The sequence below is a fragment of the Mixophyes fleayi genome, chromosome 9 (assembly GCF_038048845.1).
Source record: "Mixophyes fleayi isolate aMixFle1 chromosome 9, aMixFle1.hap1, whole genome shotgun sequence".
NCBI lineage: Eukaryota > Metazoa > Chordata > Amphibia > Anura > Limnodynastidae > Mixophyes > Mixophyes fleayi.
Window position 1 is genome coordinate 104,905,268 of NC_134410.1, and position 13,185 is coordinate 104,918,452.

Below are 13,185 nucleotides of genomic sequence, written 5' to 3' on the forward strand. Positions count from 1 at the left end.
TATTTATAAACCCACAATTGCATCCTACAGACACATAATTCCACACACCAAACCTTTATGTTAATTTGAAGGAAAGGAATTAATTCAACCTGACTCCGAACAGGACTTCTCTAATCAAATGATGCAACTTATGTTTCTGTATAAATAATTAATGTTCAAAAACATGTATGAAAATCTCAGGGCCTGATTAAGAGTTCTGGCCGCCCTAGGGTAATACACCCGTAGCGCCCCCCCCCCCCCCCCCCCCCAAAAAAAAAAAACCATTAAAGGAAAATTCAGGAGTATTTTCCAGCAAACAAATTTAGACTTTTTCTCTTACCTGTTCTTACTGTTATTGCAGCTTTGTTGTCCTTTAGCTGTCTTCTGGAAAGTTGTGGTCCTGTTTTGAAATTGTGCAAAGATTACAAACCCTTAATGATTAGGCTCTTTAGAGAGCATCCTCATGAACACCACACAATGCATGGATCATACCCCCCCACTAGCGGCCAATTCATGAGCCCTCAACCATTTCATCACACCGCACCAGACAATTCATGACTCCCGTGCACACTGTCCCCCTCAAAACACACATTGTCCGCCTTTCTGCACTCTGTCCCTCTTCAAACAAACATACACTCTGTCCGTCTATTAGCACACTGTCCCCCCAGAACACACAAACTGCCCCCCCCCTGTCTGCACACACACTCTGTCCTCCATTCTGCACACACACTGTCCCCCATGTCTGCACACACTCAGCCCCCATGTCTGCACACACTCTGCCTCCGTGTCTGCACACACTCTGCCCCCCCGTGTCTGCACACACTCTGCCCTCCCATGTCTGCACAAACTGTGCCCCCTGTATCTGCACACACTCTGCCCCCTGTATCTGCACACACACTGCCCCCCTGTCTGCACACACACTGCCCCCCCCCTGTCTGCACACACTCTGTCCCCGTGTCTGCACACACTCTGACCCCGGTGTCTGCACACACAGTGCCCCACCCCCCCTCTGCACACACTCTGCCCCCCTTTCTGCACACACACTAAAATGTTGGAATGTCTGGGTCCACTTTACCTGGTGATGAGACTGAAAGGTCTGAGAAGTCCAATGGATGTTACCTGAGGACAAAGCTTTGACCAATGATGAGCCTAGATTTATAATTGTCACTAGACTTCTTTGTTTTATCCACATTACTTCTTTATTTTCTAGAATGTTTATATATTGAAGGTCAGCGAGATACATAATAACAAATGCAGTATTACTTCACAGAATATAGAGAATGTCAGAATACCAAATACTAAAAAAGAATAAATAAGTATGAATACAAACACAAGTCATTTTTCTATTGAAATCCACATTATTTATTGATACAAATTATGTTTTGATGCAAATCTTATAACCACATTTACACTGGAATCTTGTTGTCGTGGCGTCATCTTGTGTTCAGAGATGGAGAGATCTCTGATACGTTGGTCAGATGTAGAAGCCCCGATGTCATCCTCATGGGTGGAACCACCACTGATATATCATACAGAATTCTTCATAGATCTGTGCAGGCCGGTGATGTGCCCAATGTAGTCTGTCCAGTTAGTTCTTTGGAAGTTTCGGCTCAGTTGTCCTTTCAGCCACTTTATAATCATATGGCCACAGTTGTAGAATTCTGAGGGGTGATGTTGGGTGCAGAAGTTATCCCCACATCTGCACTGGAAGCTTGATGTCAGCAGATTTCCTCACGCAGAACTGGCAGAAGTTTGATCTTTTCTTCTAAGTCCCCACATTAGATGTTATAGGGGAGAATAAGGGAGCAGCGCCCACTCTGTTCTCCCCACAGCCACTAAGTCTCATTCTCTCCCCGAGACCATGATCAGTCACACTGGTCTTTCTTCAGGTCATTAATCGGGGGCAGTACCGGGAGTGCACTGTAGGACGGCTCTGTGCTTTGTACATTCCTGGAAATTTTTCAGGTCTGTTCGATGTTGAGAAGCACTGTGTAACTCCTGTGAAGGTAGCATGATGGTGAAGCCATGGCTGGCCGTGGAACCTTGGGTGGCCGTGGAACCATGGGTGGAGTTGAAACCATGGTTGGTCTTGTTGTCATCTTGCTTGTGTTCAGAGAGATGACATTATCTGAGATGTTGGCCAGATGTAGAAGCCACCACTGATACAGAATGCTTCCTAGATCATTGCAGGGCGGTGGTGTGCCCAGTGCAGTCTGTCCAGTGCAGTCTGTCCAATTAGATTTTTGGCAGCTTGGGCTGAGATGTTCTTCCAGCCACTTTAAAATCATATGGACAGCTGTGGGATTCTGGTAGGCGATGTTTGGTGCAGAAATTATCCCCACATCTGCACTGGAAGCTGCTGGCCAACCCGGTCTTTCTGCCGCACAAGTGGCACCGCTTAGATGTTCTCTTCTCATTCCCCACAGATGTTATGGGGGGGAATAAGGGAGCAGCGCCCACTCTGCTCTTCCCACAGCCACTCATTCTCTCCCCGAGACCATGATTGGTCTTACACTGGTCTCTCTGTTGGCCATTAATCGGGGGGAGTACCGGGAGTGGACTGTGGGAAGGCTCTGTGCCATGCAGATTACCGGGAGGCTTGATGGTCTGCACAATGTCAGGAAGCACTCTGTAACTCCTCCCACGGTAACACGATGGGGCTGCAGTGGGCGGCCGTGGGATCGTGGGCGGCCGTGGAACCGTGGGCGGCCGTGGAGCCAAGGGTGGCCGTGAAACCATGGGTGGTGGTGGTGTCTTCTTGTTGGTATCCAGAGAGATGGAGTCATCTCTGAGACGGTGGTCAGATGTTGAAGCCTCATGGGCGTAACCACCACTCAGAGACTCTGATGAGGAAGTCTCCCTCTCTCTGGGCACCACCATCTTAGCTGAGGGGGCCACTTCGGATGTCTTACGTGGCACTTGGATGTTAACTCTCCGTTGCCTCAGTGGACCACCCCTCATGGCCACCACCAGCTTCAGGATGGAACCATTGGTGATCCTGTATTCATTGAGGCAACAGAGGTCCCTCAGCTCCACATCGCTCCAGATTAGATGTTGATTATATCTGGGGATGCCTTCCATGGTCTCGATTCTGGCTTTCACTCCGGCCACTGTCTCAAATGGGGAGACATAGATGTAAAAGCTCCCCCCCATAAGTGGTTCAATGACCACTTCGATGGTTTCAAAGAAGGGAGCATGTCTAAACAGTGACCGGAGTCCTTCATCTCTGTCCGACATTGTATACACGCGCAAGTCTCTGGTACCCGATAAGGGTGTAAACTGGAGGGTCACACAGTCCCTAGGGGAGGACTGCTGTAATACTCTAGCTCAAGTCTATCGCCTGTCCGTGAGAGGACCAATGAGTGGCAGTCTCAGTGGCTGTGTCTTTTATAGGTAAGGGAGGCCTCCTGTCACCGCCTACGTCACAATGCCCTATTATTATGGTGTAGAAACACCGCCCCGCCCATGACCCGCCCATGCCCCGCCCACGCCCCACCCACGAGGATGTGCAGTGGCAGTGCCGTGATGTCACTAGAATTGTATTGAAGCTGTTGTGTCCTTTCCGTTACTTAAATATGGGGAAAATATATTTTATTCCTGTTTTCCCAATTACCCATTATTCCCTCAACTCCTGTGTTTATCTTACTACGATTTTAAATTAAAACAGGTTTGCGCTTCAATTCCCTAGACATTAATCCTCATCGGGTTAATATATTCTAACTAGAATGTTGTTTATTTAACATTTTTCTTAATTTATTTTATTTAGTTTTGCTATTCTTTAATAAACTTAAGCCACATCCAATTATAATATGCAGCAATGGGTTTACAATAAAACGATTGATCGTTTGAAGCCGACCAGTTGTTTCATTTTGTTATATTACTGGACTCTGTTATTTTAAGAATGTTTTAAATTATTTAAAAATAAGTTGTTACTAAATAAGGAGTTACCTTTTGTAAATTGATATCATCAAGTGCTTAGTGACCGCGATCCAACCTATTCGTGAACCTCAACAATTATTCTCTATAGGCAAATAATTTCACACAGCAGAACTTTATGTTACTTTCAAGGAATCGGATTAATTCACCCTGATTATGAGCAGGACTCGATCTATTCAAATTGTACAACTAATATTTCTGTATGAATAATCATTTTCTATTCAAACTAATTGATGAGCACCTTAATCTAAAATCTTAACATTTAGATAGATTTTTAATATCATAGTTAGAGGTAATAATGCAGAATTTCGATTTGTATATTAAACTGAAAATGAGCTGAAAGACTTTGGCGCTGGGATCATTGTTAGATCAAATGATTTAATATAAATTGCCAATCAATTAACGCAGCTGTACTAGGAGACTGTATCCTCCAAAAAACTAACAACACATCCGCCTTCCTCATATTCATCTAATCTATATTCTTCTTTACCTAAATTTGTATTAGTTGAACACATGATTAGATTTAGGATTAGATATCTAACTATACCGTTCCAGCAACGGATTCCAGACAGGAACGGAAATCTCCCATGGATGTCTATGTTCACAGTCTTAGTTATGTTACCTCCGGAGTTTTAATCCTTTTCAGAAATATTTATCTGTATTTTCCAGCCACGAATGTAATAACACATTCACTATTGATACTGTATGTGTATATATATATATATATATATCTACTATATAAATGCTGTATTGGCGTGTGTGAAAAAAAACTCTGCACCCATTTCAAACCTATTCAGTTATTTTTCCATCCTACACTGGTAGGGCAACGGGTCTGGGGAAGAGAAATCAACATGCACAGATCCTTCCTGCAGCCACTGGGACTTCTGCAAAGAGGCTCCACATAGGGATGTATCAATTTTCCTTGAAATCTTGTATCAATTGTCTTTGTAGGGATTCCCCACCATACTCGGGTCTCCCTATACAGAACCACTGATCAGCATCGCTCGACTGGAAACAAGGAAGAAGTACACAAGGACAAACAAACAGCAAAGACAGGGACCACTCACCTGAAACATCCTGTTTCTTTGACTGTTGTGTATTCATCTTCTCAGTGTCTGTGGAGGCAAACAGAACAAATTCTCCCCACTTGGCTGACTGGTCCTAATCTCCTATTAATGTATCAAACCCACTATAGTCTAGTTACAACATGGCTCTAGCAACTGCACTGGGTCTATGTGTAACACGGCAGCAGACTAGGTGTACAGCAATATCCCTGCCCAGACCCTACTTGCGGTAATATACCATGGAGTGGATGGGGAAAACAGCAGCACACAGCAATAAACTGACAATACATACAGAACAGTCCAACACAGTACAATTGGACTACAGGGTGCATGTCCCTTTTTCTTAGATGTGGCCAATTTGACAGGAATATTGCAGTAACAATGGGGTCTAAGTTGATATGCACGTATCTCCAAATAGGACTTAACAGTAGGAGGCACAATCCCTGGTGTCTAATGATGATAAGGTAGCAGGCTTACTACCTAAGTTGTCCCCATTAGTTTCTGTAAAAGGTGGGCATGGGCTCTAAGTATAACTGTCCCCACCTGAATCTAAGCCTAGTAATATGCTGCACAGGCTTCAAAGCCTGAATAACTGCGTACAAGGAAAAAGTATGAATTAGGTCTAAGTACCCTAATAGCCACAGGTCTTGTGCCCAACTAATTGCTCCCCGGGCCTAGTGTCCGAAAATATCTCTACAGGCCTTGAGGTCAAAAGTGGTGTCATAAAAAAAAAAAATAGAAATCATACTTACCTGCTCCGTTCAGGAAACAGATCTTAACCCTACTACTTCCAATTCTTCCAGTGCTTCCAGCTGACGGGGCCTCTTCTCCTCTTCAACGCTTCACTTGATGGAAGAGGCTCTGCCTTTTTCAGTCTGCACCATCAGTCTGCTTCTCATAATTGAAGAAGATCCCACCTTCTCGCCGTCTGGCGCCTTTCTGCTTCTTGTGTCTCCACCTGATCTACTCAGACCATCACAGGGCTGGTGATGAGCCTCAATTCGCTCATCATCCTGGCCATTGATTGGCTGACAGTTTATCTGTTCAGATTCGCTGTGACTGCTCTGGGGATACTGCATTATATTTCCACCTCCTTTTTCCGTTGGGGTCCCCACAATTAACTTATCCTTCCCGACTGCTGAGTCCAAGGTTCGCTTAAAGATATATCCCAAAAGGTACCTGCCCGAACCTCTTTGGTAGTGCCGTCCCATACAGATCCCAATTCAGACCGTCACCTTTCCCACCAATAGTAGGTACTCAGAGAGTCTTTTCCGTGGCACATGCCAAAACCTCACAGTAGTCGGGCACCTATCCTGTAGCTCTTGTCTCCTCTTTGGAGGGTGTCCACATCCAGCACACACCAGCTGCACTCACCAGATAAACTTTTCTCTTTTAAGTACCTCTTCAGCAGATATTTCCACTCGGGCCTATATTCTCAGGTACCACCGGGCTGGCTTATTCACATGCTCATGTTTGAAGCATGTTGCAGGCGAGGGTCTTCTCAGTTGTACCTTCTTCTTCAGGGATCATCTCCTCTACAGGCCTCAGCCATTCATCCACTGTATCCAGTGTCTCCCATCCCCCGATCTCTGGCTCCTGCAGACTAGGGTATCCTTGTCTGTAATCTTTTCAAGTGCGTTGATCACCTGAAATCCAGTAACCAGCAGGTTCTTCTAATCCTTCCCACTAAATTCCAGCATAATGTGAGACTACTCTTCAAAGCCTTCTTCTTCCTCCTCCCGAGAGTCGTGTGTGAAGTGTACTTGCTGCTGGTACTCACAACAGTGCATTTCTTCTGATTTCTGCTGCCAGGCATGCCTGCTCTCCTTTTTGCTTTAGCAATGCTCTCTGCAGACACTCAGTCAGCTCCTCCATCGTTATCACCATGCTGGGTCACTTGTATTCCGGCATGATCCACAGGTTGGACGTTGCCAAGCTTATCACGTCATTAGGCCACGTCCCTACTATACAATATCAATTTAGGCCAATGAGAGCAGGGTGCGGGGCCAGGGTGACATGGGTAGCCCCAACCCCACCCACTTCACCAACGAAGCAGGCAGGATTCAGGAGGTTGCCCTGCTCTCCCGGGAGTACGGGTGAGCTCTCAAAAATTGGGGAGTCTCCCGGACATCCTGGGATAATAGGCAACTAAGGATTTTACTTAATTTGTGTATTTATGGCAGCACAGTGGCCTAGTGGTTAGCACTTCTGCCGCACAGCATTGGGGTTATGAGTTTGATTCCCCACCATGGCCTTATCTGTGTGAAGTTTGTTTGTCCTCCCTGTGTTTGCGTGTGTTTCCTCCGGGTGCTCCGGTTTCCTCCCACACTTCAAAAACATACTGGTAGATTAATTGGCTGCTATAAAAATTGACCCTAGTCTCTCCCTCTCTGTGTGTGTGTGTGTGTGTGTGTGTGTTAGAGAATTTAGACTGTAAGCTCCAATGGGGCAGGGACTAATGTGAGTTCAGTTCTTTGTACAGTGCTGCAGAATTAGTGGCGCTATATAAATAAATGATGATGATGATGATTTGAATGGGATTAGAAAATCAGTAAGCGTGGACATCAACAATTTGATTTCCTACACACTGTATGGATGGTTGGTGCAGAAAGATCCATATTAGGTATACGACCAAAGGGCTGACTGGGCTGGGGGGCAGGGGAGACATCTGCCCCCCCAGCTTGGTCCAATAATGGGCTATCTTGGACTGGGTTACTTGTTTTTTTTATCTTTAAAATGTTCCTAATAGACTGCTAAGCTGAGTCTAGCTGCCCGGGGTAAATTTGCCAGCCCCTGTAGAGAACCTATAACTAGCACCTCCAGAGCATCCGTTAAAAAGCACGTCTCCGCTCCTACAAGCTCATTTAATGATCTTGTCTCACAACTAGTATTCTGGCTATTGCATATGTGTGCAATGCAAGAGTATGACTGCACCAAGTCTGCATTTAGCAAAAAAATACACAATTCACCCAGCTCCTTCCATGAGAAGATGGAAATGATCACGTCGTAAGCCCTGCTATGTCGATGTGCAAATCTACTCACTTCCCATAACGAGGAGATGTAGTTGCACACAAGAAGCGTGATGACACAACACATCAGTTGTGCTGTGGATCCACATTTTTGCATTTTCAGAAATTACGATTTTGGTCTCTTAATTAAGGCTGTTATAGCATCTAAAATTCCAGCAGTGTTAGAACTACCTATGAAATCATAACTACCTTTAGTACGTACTTTGCATTACTTAAAGCTTAGTACTTCCTACAATAAATCTCTTGCATCAGGTTTTGGTTAGTTAGTGACAGAAAATTTATAGTGAGGAGATGTAATTTGTCTTTGAAATGCATTCTAATCAGGGCCTGATTAAAGGTTCCAGCCGCCCCAGGCTAACACACCGATTGCCGCCCCCCCCCAACCCTCCCCCCCCCGCCCGCAGCGAACGCGCGCCTCCCGCCCCAACCAATAACATTATTACTATATTTATGTGTTCAAAGTGGAAACTTAGAACAGTTTTACAATTAAGGCAGTAGAAGTGGAGATATGGAGATAGTGGAGATAGGGAATACCACAACCTATCAGCCCACTTCACCACTGTGTGTGTGTGTATATACATGTGTGTGTATATATATGTGTGTGTATATATATGTGTGTGTGTATATATATGTGTGCGTGTGTATATATATATGTGTGTGTATATATATGTGTGTGTGTGTATATACATGTGTGTGTATATATATGTGTGTGTGTGTATATACATGTGTGTGTATATATATGTGTGCGTGTGTATATAAATATATATATATATATATATATGCACAAAATTGTAAAATATTAATTAATACATAGAAACACAAGGACCTGATTCAGGAACGAAAATCTCCCAAAACATGAAAAATTGTAAGGTTGCACATGGGCAGAACCATGTTGTATTGGAGGGGGATGTAAATTAAAATGTAGGGACAGGTTTATAGTTGGGGTAGGGCATGTCCTAGATCAACTTTAAATTGCTGTGTAAACATAATGCTAACAAGCATTAGTGTGCTACATGAAAGAATAGCCAGTATTTAACTTATGTGCAAAATAATAAACTAATATGCATCCCTTGCATTGTAACATGGTTTTGTCCAGTAGAAAACTTACTAATTTTTTTTACTTACTTTCCTTAATGAATCTCTGCAAACACATTAAAATGTCACTACAGTAAAATGACACATTCAAAGATAGACAAATGGTGTCATTCTCTCTTACCTGGTCTTGCAGCGTAGACTACCTGATGTTCTCTCTTGTTTGTTCTTGAAGTGTTGTTGTCAGTTGGCTTCTGGAACCTTGGGGTCCCGTATTGAAATTGTGCAAAAAATGTATTATAATGCAAAATTTGAACTAACCCTGAATGATTCAAACACAACACTCCATTATGACGAAATAAAACTACCCCTAGTACAGGCACATATATGCAATAAAATATATGAAAATGATTTATAGTTATATACTGACATCTACCAACCCCTGTCAGTCAGCTAATTAACCCCCCCCTTATCCCCCCCACATTATTAATAATAACGATGTCCCTACAGCCTATCCCCCCCCCCCTTGTAGAATTAATAATAATGATGCCCCGGCAGCCTGCTTTTGACTTTAACTTATCATCATCTTAATTTATTTATTTATATTTATTTATATTAACTTACCTTGTGGACTGGCGGACTGGTCCTTTCTGTCCTGTGCGACGCTCCGGTGCTTCTTCCTTCTAGCAGTGCGGGCGCGATCTGTCTGCTTAGTGTTGTCACGTGAGATGTTAACATCTCATGTGACCACACTAAACAGCGCACCGCGCCCGCACTGACGGCAGCTGACAGCTTCTGATTAGCTGTTAGCTGCCACCTGCTTATTGGAGGATTAAGGTAGGATTTACGGGGGGGCTGGCGAGTTAAATCGTTTTGTTTTTTTTTAACCAGCGCTGCGCCCCTCCCGACCCAGCGTCTCAGGCTGCAGTCTGGTCAGTCTGTTGGCTAATCAGGCCCTGATTCTAATGTATATTAATTTTATTTAAAGGGATATCCCAAGAGGGGTTTCTTGAGCTCAAGTGATAATTAAAAAATGTAAAAGTGTGTTTTAAAAAAAAAATTTCCGTGACTAATTTTGGGCCTTATTTAGTGTGAGGGGTAAATCCATCTAGAAGATGCAATTTTGCACCTTTGTAAACCATGATGCATTTCAGGGAGATAAATTTAGCACAACCCTAATTTGCAGTGTGAAAATAAAGTTGGCCAGTATTTGTGTGCTACATGCAAAAGCATCCAGTATGTTCCCTGCATGCAAAATAAAATTGCATTTGCACCCCTTGCTTCACAGCAGCACCTTTTAGCTGGATTTGCTTTATTTATTCTGGATTTCTTTAAACTATGTGGCATATTCTGTTAAGGGTACACTGATAAATGAGGGATACTAAATGTCATGCATGAACCACCAAATATGTGGGCATACAACACATGTCTATTTGCGCAAATGTTCTTAACATTTTGACTCATACACAACAAAGAGCACAACTTCATTCTAGAAGTCCGCTCCCTTATTCTTTCCTCTCCACCCTCCACCTGTCCTCTCGACCCCATCCCCTCCAACCTCCTTCGCTCTCTCTCTCCCACTGCCTGCTCCTACCTGGCACACCTTTTTAACCTATCACTCTCCTCCGGTGTAGTACCCTTCTCATTTAAACACGCTCTTATCTCTCCGATCCTCAAAAAACCCAATCTTAACCCCACCTCTGTCGCCAACTACTGCCCTATCTCACTTCTCCCCTACGCCTCCAAACTTCTTGAGCAGATAGTCTGCTGTCGCCTCACCAGATATCTCTCGGACAATTCCCTCCTTGACCCTCTCCAATCTGGATACTGTTCCCTCCACTCCACTGAAACTGCCCTGGCCAAAGTTACCAACGACCTCCTTTCAGCCAAATCTAAGGGTCACTTCTCCCTCCTTACTCATCCTCCTTGACCTCTCCACGGCCTTTGACACTGTGGACCACCCCCTCCTTCTGCAAACTCTTCTCTCTCTCTCGGCCTCTCCGATTCCGTCCATGCCTGGTTCTGCTCCTACCTCGCTAACCGCACCTTCTCTGTCTCCATGTCTGGCTCTTCCTCCACCCCCTCCCCACTCCCAGTAGGTGTCCTCCAGGGCTCTGTCCTCGGCCCTTTACTCTTTTCGCTATACACTTCCTCCCTCGGTGCGCTCATCTCCTCCTTTGGTCTTCAGTATCACCTTTATGCTGACGACATTCAACTCTACATCTCTTCTCCTGATCTCTCTCCCTCCCTTATCTCTCGCGTATCTGACTGCCTCTCTGCCATCTCCTCCTGGATGTCCTCCCGCTTTCTCAAAATTAACATCTCCAAAACTGAATTCATTGTCTTTCCTCCCCCTAAACTCCCCTCCCACCACAACCTCTCTATCGTTGTTAACAACACCACCATCTCCTCTGTTACCCAGCTCCGTTGCCTGGGTGTCACCCTTGACTCCTCTCTCTCTTTTGCCTCCATGTCCAATCCCTTGCCCAAGCCTGTAGATTCCAACTTCGCAACATAGCCCGCATCCGATCCTTCCTCTCACAAGACGCCACCAAAACCATCATCCATGCACTCATCATCTCCCGCCTCGACTACTGCAACCTTTTCCTCACTGGCCTCCCCCCCTCTCTCATCTCGCCCCCCTCCGCTCTGTACTCAATGCGGCTGCTCGACTCATCTTTCTCTCACGCCGCTCCTTCTCTGCTTCCCCTCTCTGCCTTGCCCTACAGTGGCTCCCCATCCCTTACAGAATCCTCTTCAAACTCCTTACCACCACTTACAAAGCTCTCTCCCAGTCTACTGCCGCCTACATCTCCGACCTCCTCACCATTCACACTCCTGCCCGATCCCTGCGCTCTGCCACTGACCGTCGCCTCTTTTCCACTCTCATTACCACTTCCCACTCCAGAATCCAAGACTTCTCCCGAGCTGCCCCCCTACACTGGAATGACCTCCCTCTCTCCATCCGTCTCGCTCCCAAGCTGTGCTCCTTCAAACGAGCACTTAAAACTCACCTGTTCCCTAAAGCCTACCAGTCATCCACCTAACCCCTCACCTACTCTGCTCGCTCTTCCCTCTCTCCACTGGCATCACCGCTCCCTCTCGTGTCTGTTTCGTCCACCCTCCCTTAGGATGTAAGCTCGTTTGAGCAGGGCACTTCTTCCCTCGTGTCTCCACACCTGTTCTTCTGCTCCTTCCTTACTCCATTTGTCTGTCCCGGAGTTTCTGAAGCACTGGTACTTTGTGTTTACTGTCCTGTACTATTTAACCCTGTATGGTTTACTGTTTGTACTATGTACGACGCTGCGGACACCTTGTGGCGCCTAACAAATAAATGATAATAATAATAATTCTAGATTTTGGAACTGCCCTCATAAAAACACTTTGGGGTAGGTTTATCAAAATTTCTAAAAAGTAAAAGTAGAGGTCTTGAAAAAAGCAACAAATTATTTTGTAGCTATCACTTATCTTGTAGGCATACAAGACGATGCTGTGACTGTCATCAGTAACAGTTTTCACCTACATCTGCCCTGTAGCTGGTGCAAATAATACGGCTAAAAAAAACCTGCACTTTAGAGAAACCCAGGACTTGAATAGACCACATCTGTTTTGGAAAGCCCTTTCTGTACATTCCTATGTTCATCCACCCCATCCCACCCACTCTCCACCCTTCAAGTCGTAGGCAGTCAGAGGGGTTATTTCGGACATGAATTGCATGTAATTGCAATCATTGGTGCAAGGTCCGTTCCTGAGCATGCACAGAGCTATTTCACACAAGATACGGCACAAATAGGACTTACATCTGAAGATGAATCAGGTCCACAAGTTTCCCACTCAGGTAGTGTATATTGTTAGGCAGCACCACAGCTCAGTCAGTAAATTCTGGGATAGAAACCTCCTCTGTCTATGAAATACTATGAAAATATTATTCTACAACTCACACTACACTAACCAATCACGCATAGCCTTTAAGTATAGTGGATATCTTAGTGCAGATACACCATTTAGACTTCCTCTCACTATTAATTCTCTCCACTCTCCTGCATTTCACCATAGTTAGGAGACCCCCTCTCTGACTAGGGACTTGCTTTGAATGCTCACTGCAGCAAGAAATCCCATTGATCAACCGAAGGTTCTCTGGTGCT